Here is a 13,483-nt window from a genome sequence, read left to right as displayed (position 1 = left end):
TATTAATATCATACTTGATATTTAAAACCTAATTGTTTCCAGTCTGTTTTAATAGTCCTTCATATAACATAATCTAAAATGATTTTAAATACATCATCTCTAATCTTCTTTCCCTCAGTCATTTACTCCCCTCTTCATAAGAAACACAAAAAACCTTTCCTGCACTCATTTAAATGTGTAATCTCATCACCAGCTAAACTATATGGTTCATAATGCTTGCCTGAATTTTTGTTTTTAAGGTTTACAATTTATTCTTTATATACAAGTATCTGAAAATCTGCTCAAGGAGTTGATTAGAAGTAAATGATTGTAGTAAAATACTTGAGGTACTGAAAACTGTTTCTGTATAAAACCATATACTTCTGAGATCATCATTTTACATCTAATTGATCTATCTTTATAGTATAGTTAGAGGTACATTTCAGCGTAAAGTGACTGATTTTAAAACATGCTGTTTTGATAGTCCCAGAGAACAAAATCTCCCACATCAGCAACAGGAAAGTAAAAATTTTCCACAGTGCTCTGTCAAGACTATAATCACTTCATTTTTCAGAGCCTGCCAGTAAAGATGTTAATTGTACTGCGATATTGCAACAAGCAATCAGGCAGGAGGAATCTCATGCTGTAACTTGAGACTAACAAGACTAGTAAGAGAACATGTTCTGAAGTTCAAGGATAAAATATTTTCATCTGAATTGGTCATACTGCGCAAACCCCACTCAGCTGCTTATATCCAGCAATATTTCATTCTAGCAGAATAAACTCATCTATGAAATGTGAAATTCATTAGCTTTCATTAAAATATTCATTACAACAATTCATACCAAAATTAATTGTAACAAAGCATGTGCCACCCGGATGGTTGCACAGGTATATGCTGTAACAGGATATGCAGACCACACAACTGTCACAGAATATATAACCTTGGATTAGTGCTCAAATAAATCCAGTCATGCCTCTCTGACTATGCTGTAACCTCCATGATGGCATTACAGGGACATTTCCCACAACACATATTAACTGCAGAAATACTGCAATGCACGTCCTTGCTTTTCCACTTCTGAAGTTGTGTGCTACAGCAGGCCTTACAGAGCATCTTGAATGAATCTCACTCACAGTAAGGAAGACACTATAATGAAAAGATCTGAGGGGGATGAAAACGAGGTCTAAACGGCTGTGTCTGTGCACATGCTTAGACAAATCTCAGATCCCCAGAGACATCTTGGTTGCCTCAAGAAATTTGGTGCTCTATCCCCTTCCTGTTCTAGCTTTTTTTGGTAGAAAACCATAAAAAAAAAAAAAAACCAACAACAACAAAAAAAAACATTAGTGCTCCATTTCCCCAGTCTGTGTGGTAGGAAGAAAAGCACTGCAGGGTCTACTACAGCACATCTATCTCACAAAATACTTTTGTTCCACCTGACTCCTTACTTGTTGCTTATTCCCTGTGTAGACTTTGGAGATACTTGTGATGCCAGCAACACTTGCAAAAACTTGACTTGGTCTGATAAAATTGGTCAAAAGCTTTCTCAGCTTCTGAAAAACGTAGTAAGACAAAATTAGCCATAGTCAAAGTGAAATTTGTTTTGCGTAGGCAGGCATTCACCTCTATATAAGAGGTCAGCCTAACTAAATCCAAGTGATATCCTAAATATTATAGACAAATCATTTAGATTCTAAGCAATGAAAAATCATGAATCTAGCTTTTCCAAGAAGAGGGAGTTCTTATTACTAGCACAACACTGGACATTGACTCTAGGTTTGTTTTTTTTCTTCTTGTTTACCTAAAAAATCTGCGTCTAAGCCAAGCAATCGCTTTGATGTACTGATGCATTACAAGTAAGAGCCACTGGGCAAATGGTAAACATAAAGGACTGTGCTAGAATGTAGTTATAAAACCACTTTTGAGTCTCCATGATTTTCATGACCTGATATTTGAAATAATTTGTCTACATTAAAGAAACAGAGTAAGTTGACACTTGCAATATTAAATTAAATGTGTTTGTGTTAATGTTAGTGAACTCCAGTTAAGTCTGTCTAGCACTACGTCTTTATTATGTCTGGTATTACAGCTGTCAGCAAACAAACAAGTACAAAAAAGAACACTTTTTTCCCCTCTCTCTTTTTATTTATTCCTCTGTCTCACCACTCAAAGAATATATAAAATATAGGGCACATTCTGATACAGCTTGAATTTTTCCCTTTGGCTAATCATGCACTTTTAAGACATCAGTGTTTCTTTTTATAGAGTTTACCATTTCTTGTGTTTGAATTGATATTACTGCTAACCTTTTTCCCCTTTTCTCATTCTCTCTTTTTAAATCCCAACTCTTCAGTTCTCCTTCAAAGTGTGACTCATCACCAGTGAGAGAGACAGAGCTTCTTCATATCTTTGCAAATCACCTCTTACCCATCTACACATTCTCATCAGAATTCTGTTACATGAAAAAAGAGGAAAATTCTATGCCAGTGAACTATAGATTTCTAACTAATTTTATATGATTTATTTATGATCATGAGTGTACTAGTAATATTTAAAAACCCCCTAACATTCTAATGATGTTCTAATAAGACAATTAAAATATTTCTATAGAAAAAACTGAGAAATGGAGAAATGTTTGAAAGACAAAAGCCGGAGTGCCTTAATGACCTTTTGTCTTTTAGAATTTTTCATACTTTTACCATATCCCTCAGTTTCTACCACCTAATAACCTACTTTCTGAATTAATTGCCTCCCCCCATATTTTCCTCTCCCCCCCTTGATTGCATGTATTTACTCTCTTTTAGATATATTTAGATAATTAGAAGAGTTTGAAGGTAAGATTTCTGTACCAGAATTCACTCTAGGCAATGAACCCTTTTGTGCTCAAACAGACATCAGCAGCAGTTATACATGAACTAACACAACTTCCCCACCCTGAGTTAACTGTAAGTACCAGCAATCAGAACTCTTATGCACACCATATTTCTGTTCTGTTGAATAATCAGGGTTCAGCAAGACCTCCACAGAGAAGGTGTCTGCAGTGGGATTAGCAGGTCTGCATATAGGCTTCAATTTAACTACCAAAGTTGACCATACTGGGAAAGATATGACAAAGCAATTGCAACATGGACATGCAAAGGTGTCCAAACTTCACAAATTCCAGCTGGTTGAAAGCTTTATTTTTACAAAATGACTGCTTGCTCCAGAATGTTGTGTTGGATGCTAAGATCCTGTTCAAGATGTTCAGTCTTTGTTCTGTAGGCTGGAACATTTCTATGGCCTTTTATTATTATTTTTTTTTTTTTTTTTTTTTAGCAGAGAGTGTCTGAATGCTGAAGCTATGGCTCTATTTGTGAATCAAATTCAATTCAATTTAATTATCAATGAAAATTCCTGAGGACAGGAAAGTGATTGGCTAACTAAAAGAATGATCAAACCTGCTGTCTGGGTTGGGCTTAGGAGCTATGATGCTCCTGGGACCTTTTCAAGGTTCCCATTTCCCAAGGGGCATTTTGACCACAACACATTCCTTGTGCAGCCCCTGCTTACTGCAACAGTGCATTGGGGGCTACAGGAGCTTATTTAACCTGATGTCACTCATTCTGTGCAGTTACCACCATGATCTGCAACCCTGGGTGCTTTAATTTACATATACCTTTAGAGTTACTGCTTACTGTTGTAGGGTAAGGAAGCAAGCCTGGATGAAAATAGGGCTTCTAAAAATTTAAGGATCAATCTTCATATCAGGTTATCTTCAAATTTGGGCAGAGAAGAAATTGTCTCTGAGCTGTTAGTGCTACAATTTAAGGTCCTTTGCTCTGAGGTTAGTTCTCCCAGAACATTAAAAGATACAAGATCTTTATCAATTTGTTACACTCTTTCATTCTATAGATGTTTATTGTAAGATTTATTTGGTCTGATGAATCAGCAATTCCTGACAAAATCATGATTTACAGAAAAAATTGCAAACACATTTGTCACAAGAGTTCTTAATATGTTCAAAGAGGTCCTAAGAATAACCATATTTGCATCTTTTTCCATAAATGATATTAAAGTTAGCTAAATCGAAGCTGGTATTGTGTAACTACTTTGCAAGCATACTTCTGACATTTCAGAGTCTAGAAAAAAGAACTTTGACAAATTTATGAGGTATGTTTTCCTGCAAAACTTTATTTCATGTGATCATAATGGCTTATATCCATGTCACTGTCAACTCAAGATTAGTTTCAGGAACTGTTGCCATATTATATTTTATACATATATTAAGAGAAAAATTAGTAAAAATATCAGTTTTGTATACTCTAGGGCTTTCCTGTAATTCTTAACACTTACACTTTAATTATATTATTTAATTTGTTTATTAATTCATTATTTTTAGTTTTGTTGATAATAAATATTTTAACAAAATTACTTTTGACAGCACCATAAAATTATCTATATTTCATAAATTCATAGAATGGTTTGGGTGGGAGGGACCTCAAAGACCATCTAGTTCCAACCCCCCTGCCACGGGCAGGGACACCCTCCCACTACACCAGGTTGCCCAAAGCCCCACTGGGCCTTGAAAACTTCCAGGGATGGGGCATCCACAACCTCTCTGAGCAACCTGTGCCAGTACCTCCCCACTCTAAAAGTAAATAATTTCTTTCTAACATCTAATATAAATTGACCCTCCTTCAGCTTAAACCCATTACCCCTGGTCCTTTCACTACACTCCCTCATAAACAGTCCCTCACCAGCTTTCCTGTAGGCCCCTTCAGGTACTGGTAAGCCACAATTAGATCTCCCCAGAGCTGCCTTTTCTCCAGGCTGAACAATCCCAACTCTCTCAGCCTGTCCTTAGAGGAGAGGTGCTCCAGCCCTCTGATCAGCTTTGTGGCCCTCCTCTGGACTCGCTCCAACAGCTCCATGTCTCTCCTGTACTGGGGCCCCCAGAGCTGGATGCAGTACTCCAGGTGGGGTCTCATGAGAGCTGAGTAGAGGGGCAGGATCACCTCCCTCGACCTGCTGGTCACACCTCTTTTGATGCAGCCCAGGACACAGTTGGCTTTCTGGGCTGCAAGCGCACACTGCCAGCTCATGTTGAGCTTCTCATCCACAAACACCCCCAAGTCCTTCTCCTCAGGGCTACTCTCAATCCCTACATCCCATCAGCCTGCAATGTCCGGCTACTTCCTGGGAATCAGGGCTTCACTATGTGGAATGGTTGCTCCAGAAGACAAATGTAAATAATGAATGCCCCCACTCCTCTTCCTTTCTCTCAGCTTTTATTGCTGAGCAGACATGCTATGGTATGGAATATCCCTTTGGTCAGTTTGGGGCAGCTGTCCTGGCTGTGTCCCCTCCCAAGATCTTGCCCACCCCCAGCCTACTGGTGAGGGAGGGGAAATGTTGGCGAGACAGCCTTGATGTGTGCCAGCACTGCTCAGCAGCAGCCAAATCACTGGTGTGTTACCAACACCTTGCTCGCTACCAATGCACAGCACAGCATGGTGAGGGCTGCTGTGGGGTAAATTAATTCCATTTCAGCCAGACCCAATACAACATACTATATTTTAAACTGCTAGGTGCACTTATGTTTATTTTTCAAGTTTGCCTGAAGGAACAAGAAATGTACTGGGTTTAAAATAAAAAGTTTAAGTTCTCACAAGAATATATGAAATCCTGACGGAGTTTTCAGGGAAAAAAAAAGAAGCTGTAAGACTTGAAATAAACTACAATAAAATTCTAAATACTGGCAATATTGGAGAGGTAAATGAAGTTAGACCAGCAAATACTGAAAAAAATCATTCATTTATAAATCTGTTTTGTCTTGAACTTAATGAATTTCTATATCTTGTAGACATCTGAAACCTTTACCAACTACTTTTCTATATACATTTTCTAATGTAATATTTTACCTTTAATTTTGAATGTTGAATTTCTTCAGAGATAGTCTTCAGTGGACTCTCTTACGTCTGACTCATGTACACTGAAAAGAAAACAATGAATCATAGAATGGTTTGAGTTGGAAAGGACCTCAAAGATCATCTGGTTCCAACCCCCCTGCCATGGGCAGGGACACCCTCCACTAGACCACGTTGCCCAAAGCCCCATCCAACCTGGCCTTGAACACTTCCAGGAAGGGGGCATTCACAACTTCTCTGGGCAAATAAATAGGCACTGAAACTTTCAGATATGCCAAACATGCCAATTTCACCAAAAGATTTCATGAGCAAAAAATCAAATGGATCTCTATATTGAATTAAATATCTGATCTGAGAAACCCTACAGTAGGAACTCTCTCTTAGTTTAGTAGTAGATTCTTACTTATGGGGAAGAAAATGTATTCTACTGTACAACAGTGTTCTAGTTTTATGGTAAGGTATTGTACAGTGCCAGTGGTAATACAGGACTGTTTAATAATTTGAATTTTTTTTTCCAGCTTTGTGGATAAAATAACTAAGATGATATCAAATTGTCATTATATTTTTAAAATTTCTGGAAAAATGTAAGAAAAGCAGAGGGTTATTTTCTACTTTTTGTGGAGGTTATTTCTACTGAGAAGTTTCATGTGTGTTAAAATGCAGAGTCTGACTTAGTCACCAAATGTCCATTCCTTGTGTCTGTCCCTATCATTGAAGAACACTAACCTACTTTCACTTTCAGTGTGTTAAACTTTGCAAGTCTCCATAATCCTACTGGAATTTTTGGCATTTCAAATATATAAAAATGTAAAATCAGAAATAGAACCTCATCTCTGTATTAAATTTTATACATAAGAAATAATAGAATTAATGAATACCCACACAAAACAAAACAACCTATGAATAAGCAAAGCTTGTCAAAAGTTTCACTGTTAGTTTCACTGTTTTCATATCTCATGCCCATTCTGGAGAGGCAGTTAGATCATACTTGGTTTAACAACAAGCAGATAAGCTAAAACACTGCTTGAACAGTGCAAATATTAAATATACATCATTGTCCTGGGAGATAATGCTTGGTTCAAATGGAATTGTTAGTGAACCATCAGATTTTTTTTTTAATACACCAGCCGCATTTTTTCCACATCGGACTGCTGGCCTGAAGTCTCCAATATAGTATGTGGAAGTGACAAGAATTTGAATTTATTCCACACTGTTACATTGCTTGATGAAATATTCTGTATAGCCCATTAGATACTGAATGAAATAGGAAAGCAATATAGCCAACTCTTTTGTGTATGTCCTCAAAGTTTTGTATCCAATGCATAAAAAGTACAGTGTAATCATAATACCTTTGCTCTTACTCATCAATAATTTTAGGTCTGCTTCCATTTTACTTTAACAAAAAGATGTTTTAATTACTGGGCAACCTTTGAAAGGTCTGGGGTTTTTTTTCTGTTTAAAAATCTCTCTCTCTCAATATGCTCCTTACAGTAACATACAATGAATTTAATAACTTCTGTTTATTTTAATGTATTGAAAAACTTTTCCTGTTCAGACAATATAAAGATAAAAGTTAAGATCTTTCCATTATGTTCTAGATTTAGTTTGGCTGGGTGTGGCTGAAAGACTAGGACAGTAGTGAAATACAGGCAGAAGACACTCAAGGGAGGGAAAAATCCCCACAAAACCCACAAAACCAAAACAAACAAACAAGGAGAGAGATATTTGTGTCTAGCACATAATCCACAGTATCAGAAAAACAGTACTAAACCCATCATACAACTTTTTTTTGTTTTTTCCTGTCAGAAGCTTTTCTCCTTCTAAAGCAAACTGGCTGCAGCAATTGAATGGCTGCTTTCCATCTTGAGAAAGATTTTTTATCTGGCTTCAAGCAAATTGCATTTTTAATGGCTTTAATCTTTTCCTTTGTGTCCTTCTTATACCAGTTTTAGCAGTCTTTCCAAGAGTGTATTACAAGGAGCGCCAGTTGTTTCAAATGCAACAGCAAAAGAGAGAACACTTTTCCCTTGAAGCTTTGTATTGTGTCCTGACAGATGCTGAAGAGAGAGTAATTCTCTAGAGCTTTAAGCAACTTTGTTGCAATGACTGGTTCTGTTCTGACTATATATTCAGACAAACAGAAGATGAAAAAAACACAAAAAGTATGCTTCTAAACTCTTAAAATCAGATTTGCAGAAGTTTTCTATTGAAAGACTTAAATGTCCACATCATTACTGCATTTTATCCTTGCTCCCAGGATTTCCTCCGCATGGCATCAGAAACAGCAATACAAATACAAATCTAAAACTAAACTGATAAACCAAGCGCTCCTTACTTCTGTAAAAAGTTTCATTTGACATGAATCAGGGAACTCACAACGTGAACACATATATGTTTAGTGCCACAGCTACACAGCCAGTAGTTAGAGCTCTGGATGCGTAGTATTGCAGAAAACTAAGAAACAAAATTTACTAATGAAACCTACTCTGGTAGGTTCAAAAGATGTAAAATACAATAGATGTATATGTAGAACTATATTACTTACATATATTTGCTTACATACAATTCATTTGTCTATAAGCATGTATGATATGTATATCCTCAGTATTGTCTGTCTTCATAAAGCAGTAAACCACTACAGTTTTTGCAGTAAAAATTGCAACAAAATAAAAGTTGGCACAAACTTGAGCTGTTCCTCACCAAGTATGGAGCTGTTGGAGTGAGTCCAGAGGAGGGCCACGAAGATGATCAGAGGGCCAGAGCACCTCTCCTATGACAGGCTGAGAGAGTTGGGAGTGTTCAGCCTGGAGAAGACAAGGCTCTGGGGTGAGACCTTAGAGCAGCCTTCCAGTACCTAAAGGGGCCTACAAGAAAGCTGGAGAGGGTTTGTTTACAAGGGCATGTAGTGAAAGGACAAGCGGCAATGGTTTTAAACTAAAAGAGGGTAGATTTAGATTAGACACTGGGAAGAAAGTCTTCACTGTGAGGGTGGTGAGGCACTGGAACAAGTTGCCCAGAGAGGTTGTGAAGGCCCCATCCCTGGAAGTGTTTAAGGCCAGGTTGGATGAGGCTTTGGGCAACCTGGTCTAGTGGAGGGTGTCTCTGCTGTCGTGGTTTAGGCCCAGCCAGCAGCTGGGTGCCGCTCACTCACCCCTCCCCCAGCAGGATGGGAAGGAGAAGTATAACAAAAGGCTTGGGTCCAGATAAGGACAGGGAGATCACTCACTAATTACCGTCACCAGCAAAACAGACTGAACGTAGAGAGGAGATTCATCTAATTTATTACCAAGCAAAACAGAGTAGAGCAATGAGAAAATAAAATCAACTCTTAAAACACTTTCCCCCACCCCTCCCATCTTCCCGGGCTCAACTTCACTCCCGGCTTCAACCTTCCCCCCCTCAGCGGCACAAGGGGATGGGGAACGGGGGTTGCAGCACACGTCGTCTCTGCCGCTTCTTCATCCTCAGAGGGAGGACTCCTCTCAACTTTCCCCTGCTCCAACACAGAGTCTCTCCCACGTGCTACAATCCTTTACAAACTGCTCCAACGTGGTCTCTCCCACAGGGTGCAGACCTTCAGGAGCAAACTGCTCCAGTGTGGGGTTGCCCACAGGGTCACAAGTCCTGCCAGCAAACCTGCCCTGGCGTGGGCTCCCCTCTGCACGGGTCCACCGGTCCTGCCAGGAACTTGCTCCAGCGTGGGCTTCCCACGGGCCACAGCCTCCTTCAGGTGCCTCCACCTGCTCCGGCGTGGGGTCCTCCACGGGCTGCAGGTGGAATCTCTACACCCCCTCATCCTTCCTCCATGGGCTGCAGGGGGACAGCCTGCTTCACCATGGTCTTCACCACAGGCTGCAGGGGGATCTATGTTCTGGTGTCTGGAGCACCTCCTGCCCCTCCTTCTGCACTGACCTTGGTGTCTGCAGAGTTTCTTACATCTTCTCACTCCTCTCTCCGGCTGCAAAAGCTTTTTTAACTGTTTTGTTTTCCTTCTTAAATATGTTATCACAGAGGCGCTGATTGGCTTGGCCTTGGCCAGCGGCAGGTCCATCTTGGAGCCAGCTGGCATTGGCTCTGTCAGACACAGGGGAAGCTTCTAGCAGCTTCTCACAGAAGCCACCCTTGTAGCCCCTCCCGCTACTAAAACCTTGCCATGCAAACCCAACACACCTGCCCAGGGCAGAGAGGTTGGAACTAGATGATCTCTGAGGTCCCTCCCACCCAAACCATTCTATGAATCTATGTTAAGTAGAGAATAAATCTTTTGGTTTTCCTTTGCTTATACGCACAGCCTTTTGCTTTATTAAATTGCATTTATCGTGGCTCACAAGGTTTCTTCCATCTTATTTCTCTCCCTTCCCTGTCCTCCTGAGGAAGGGAGTGATAGAGCAGCTTGGTGGACACCTGGCATCCAGCCAGGCTCAACCCACCACATACGTAAATAAAAGAAACCTCTTACATACTTGATTTTTAATTTGTCCTATTCATAGTTTTTTGCATATTAAGTGTTCATAAAGCTGCAGATATTTCTCTTCTTCCACTGGTACAAATATAGTGATAAATCTGCTTCAAGGAATTGGAGACTTTCATGCATCTCCCATAGTGTTATGACTGTCTCTTTTTTTCTGCCTCAAACAAGGGTCCTTTCAAAACCAATGTAACAAATTATTTCTAGAATCTCAGATATCATGTTCTCACCTCCTTCTATCAATCAGTTATAGTTATGTTCTTTCAGGAGGAAGTCGAATGGAACTTAACTGCCAGTAAAGCTGAAGGTTTCTTCTTTATTAATGTGATACAGACCAGTACTCAAAGATGCAAAAGATGTTCCCTCTTTCTATTATCCTTTTCACTACATGGAAAATAAACTTTTTACTCTAAATATTTCATGCATCTAGCACTTGCCCAGGGATTATGAAAAATGTCCAGTTCAACAACAGTCTGCAATGGACAATTATGGTCCTACCACAAAAGCTTCTGGTGGATATAATCTCATCTGACGTCAAAAGAAATGAGATCACCTGAGTACAAGATCATAATACAAAGTTGTGATTTCATTCTGTGTTTGAGCTTGGACAGCTGTGCCACGTGAGCTGCATAATTTCGTCAGGAGAGGAACTTGCACGGGGAAATGGCACAAAAGCATCTTCTTTAAACCTTGAGACTGTAGAATCAGTAACCCTAAAATTAAAATTTCCTTTAAATGTCAGTGGAATTTCAAATCAGAACTTTGCGAGTCAGTGGTAGATAACATTTAAATGTTTTACGCATTTATGACAAGCACAAATATAAGCTACAAAAAGGTTTAAGTGAGTGTTGTAGTTTTGTTTGGGGGGGGGTTTGTTGGTTTTTTGCTGTTGTTGGTTTGTTTGTTTGTTTGTTTTTTAAAGAATTTATGTCCACAGTGCATTACAAAGGAGGATCCCTGTCTGATGTGCTTCACAATGGTACATTATGTGGTATACAACCAAGACTACTCATCTGCTTTTCACTTCAGTACCTGGAAACGGCTCCTGTAAGCCAGTGAGGAGACTAGAAAGAGGAAGACCTCCTTTTTGACAAAGGAAGAGAAGGCTATTCAATCTTTAGTTACATTCCATACTTTTACCTTCAGACTCAAGCTGTTTATGTGAATTTTTTTTTTTTTAAATCTATTCTTGCTTTCATTGCCTATTAAATTAAAGGTCTATTAGACGCAAACACGGAGGAGTAGGCAAAGTTGCACTGAAGAGGCTGTGAATGGTCATGGTTTTGGATAGAAGGTTATATTCAGTTTTAGGAGAATATTAATTTCTGGAAGTTATTAATTTTCCTTTGTACTGCAGAAATGGAATGATAAAATTAAAGTGGTAGAGGAGGAGGGACTACAGAGGAAATCTTATTGAATATGTATACTAAGTACTAGGGCCGTGGTAAATAAGCCTCTTAGTCTAATCCTGCCCTAAAAAGGAATATTCTCTGATTCTCCAAAGTTACTGCTGCTAAGTAAAGAAGCAATGTTAAATATAGATGTAGATAGCTTTGTTTGCATGTTGAGGATGGTCCTTAAACCCAAGTGTACTCAGTAATGCACGGGGTTTTCTTCATTATTTATTTATTTATTTACTGGAGGACAGAGTAAGAGTGCTCTTATTAGTCTCAATAGAAGTGATTGCATCCACAGTTAAATATTGACCCTCAGATATCTAAAGAGCTTTAGCATGATTTAAGAAGGGTTTTCTCTACATTTAATTGTTTACACTCTGCTCTCAGAGCAGAATAACAAAAAATTTTGTTCCTGAAGAAAACTGTTCAAGAATTTACACAGTCAAACCCAATATAAATGGAGATCAATCTTCACCATCTTTTTGTTATAGTTTTAATGCTGGCTAACTTTTTTCAGGTTTCTTTTCAAAATCAAAGTTAACAATTTAATGCTTCATAGTATACAAAATTATATGTGAAACCTCGTAATTCATACAACACGCACCAGAGAAACAGCAGATTAGACACAGAAATAAATATTTTACCTACATCCTGATAATTACCATATTTAAATATGCATTCCATCAATTTAATAGTATGTTCATTTTTGTCTTTTCTTGATAAAATGAAATCTTCTGTATTAGGAGGGATTTTGTCATTTCTCTTATTGTCTTTGACTGCAAAAACCTGTTTCTTTATTAGGACATAAAGTAATGGTCTTAATGACTGTATGTAGTGATAATTTCATGTGGTTGCTTCAGAAACACAGTTAATAAAAACACTACATAAAGTAATTCAACAGTAGGGTATTTGTATTCTTGGTTAATCAGTAATTTATTTCCCACTGTTGTATCACTAATTTACACATGATTGTTGCATTTTTTTCTTGCACAGACTATCGGAGAGAAATGCCTTTTCTGTATCAAATCCAGGAAATATTGGAAAACATGCTTATATCATTTATGAGTTCTTTATACTTAAGGAGAACAGATTTGATTTTTTTTTTCCCCCTAGATAGAAATAGAAGTATATCAGTGTTTCTCTTCTCATTAGTTAAAAATTAAACTGTGATGTGGAAAATGGTATGCCTAGCTGTGATAACTTCCCTGAGGGATAAGAAATGAAGTCAGACATCTTAGACTGAATTTTACCAGAGAGTTAGTTTCTTCTTGTTGTTTGTAGGATGGAAAAAGGCTATAGGAACTCTATCCTTTTCATCTATATTTTAATCTCTGGAAGTGATTTCTGTAAATAATATTGTGCTATTTTTAGCACTAGCCTATCTTGAGTTCTCATTAAATATTTCTTTTTTCTCTCTTTATAGGGATTCCTATTCACTTTCAGTTTCATCATTTATTTATTTATTTTAAAGTGACTTGAGGTGCAAGGATTCCCTGGAGTGCACTTGCCATCACTTTGTAATCTGGTCATTAGTGTGCAGCTGTGATATTGAGAGATTTCATTTTCACTGTTCGGTCGTTCCTGGGATATAAGGAAGATAAATTTTATATGACTTTATTGTGTATGTAGAGCAAGATATTCTCTTTCTTTATTCAAATTTGTGGGAGTTTCTGGCAATTCGATTTGACCTATGGCTAAAACATGCTTTCCCACTTAGTCGCCAACTGCA

The sequence above is a fragment of the Grus americana genome, chromosome 2 (genome assembly GCF_028858705.1).
Source record: "Grus americana isolate bGruAme1 chromosome 2, bGruAme1.mat, whole genome shotgun sequence".
Classification (NCBI taxonomy): Eukaryota; Metazoa; Chordata; class Aves; order Gruiformes; family Gruidae; genus Grus; species Grus americana.
The sequence above is the reverse complement of the archived record's forward strand: the minus strand, read 5'-3'. Positions refer to the sequence as shown.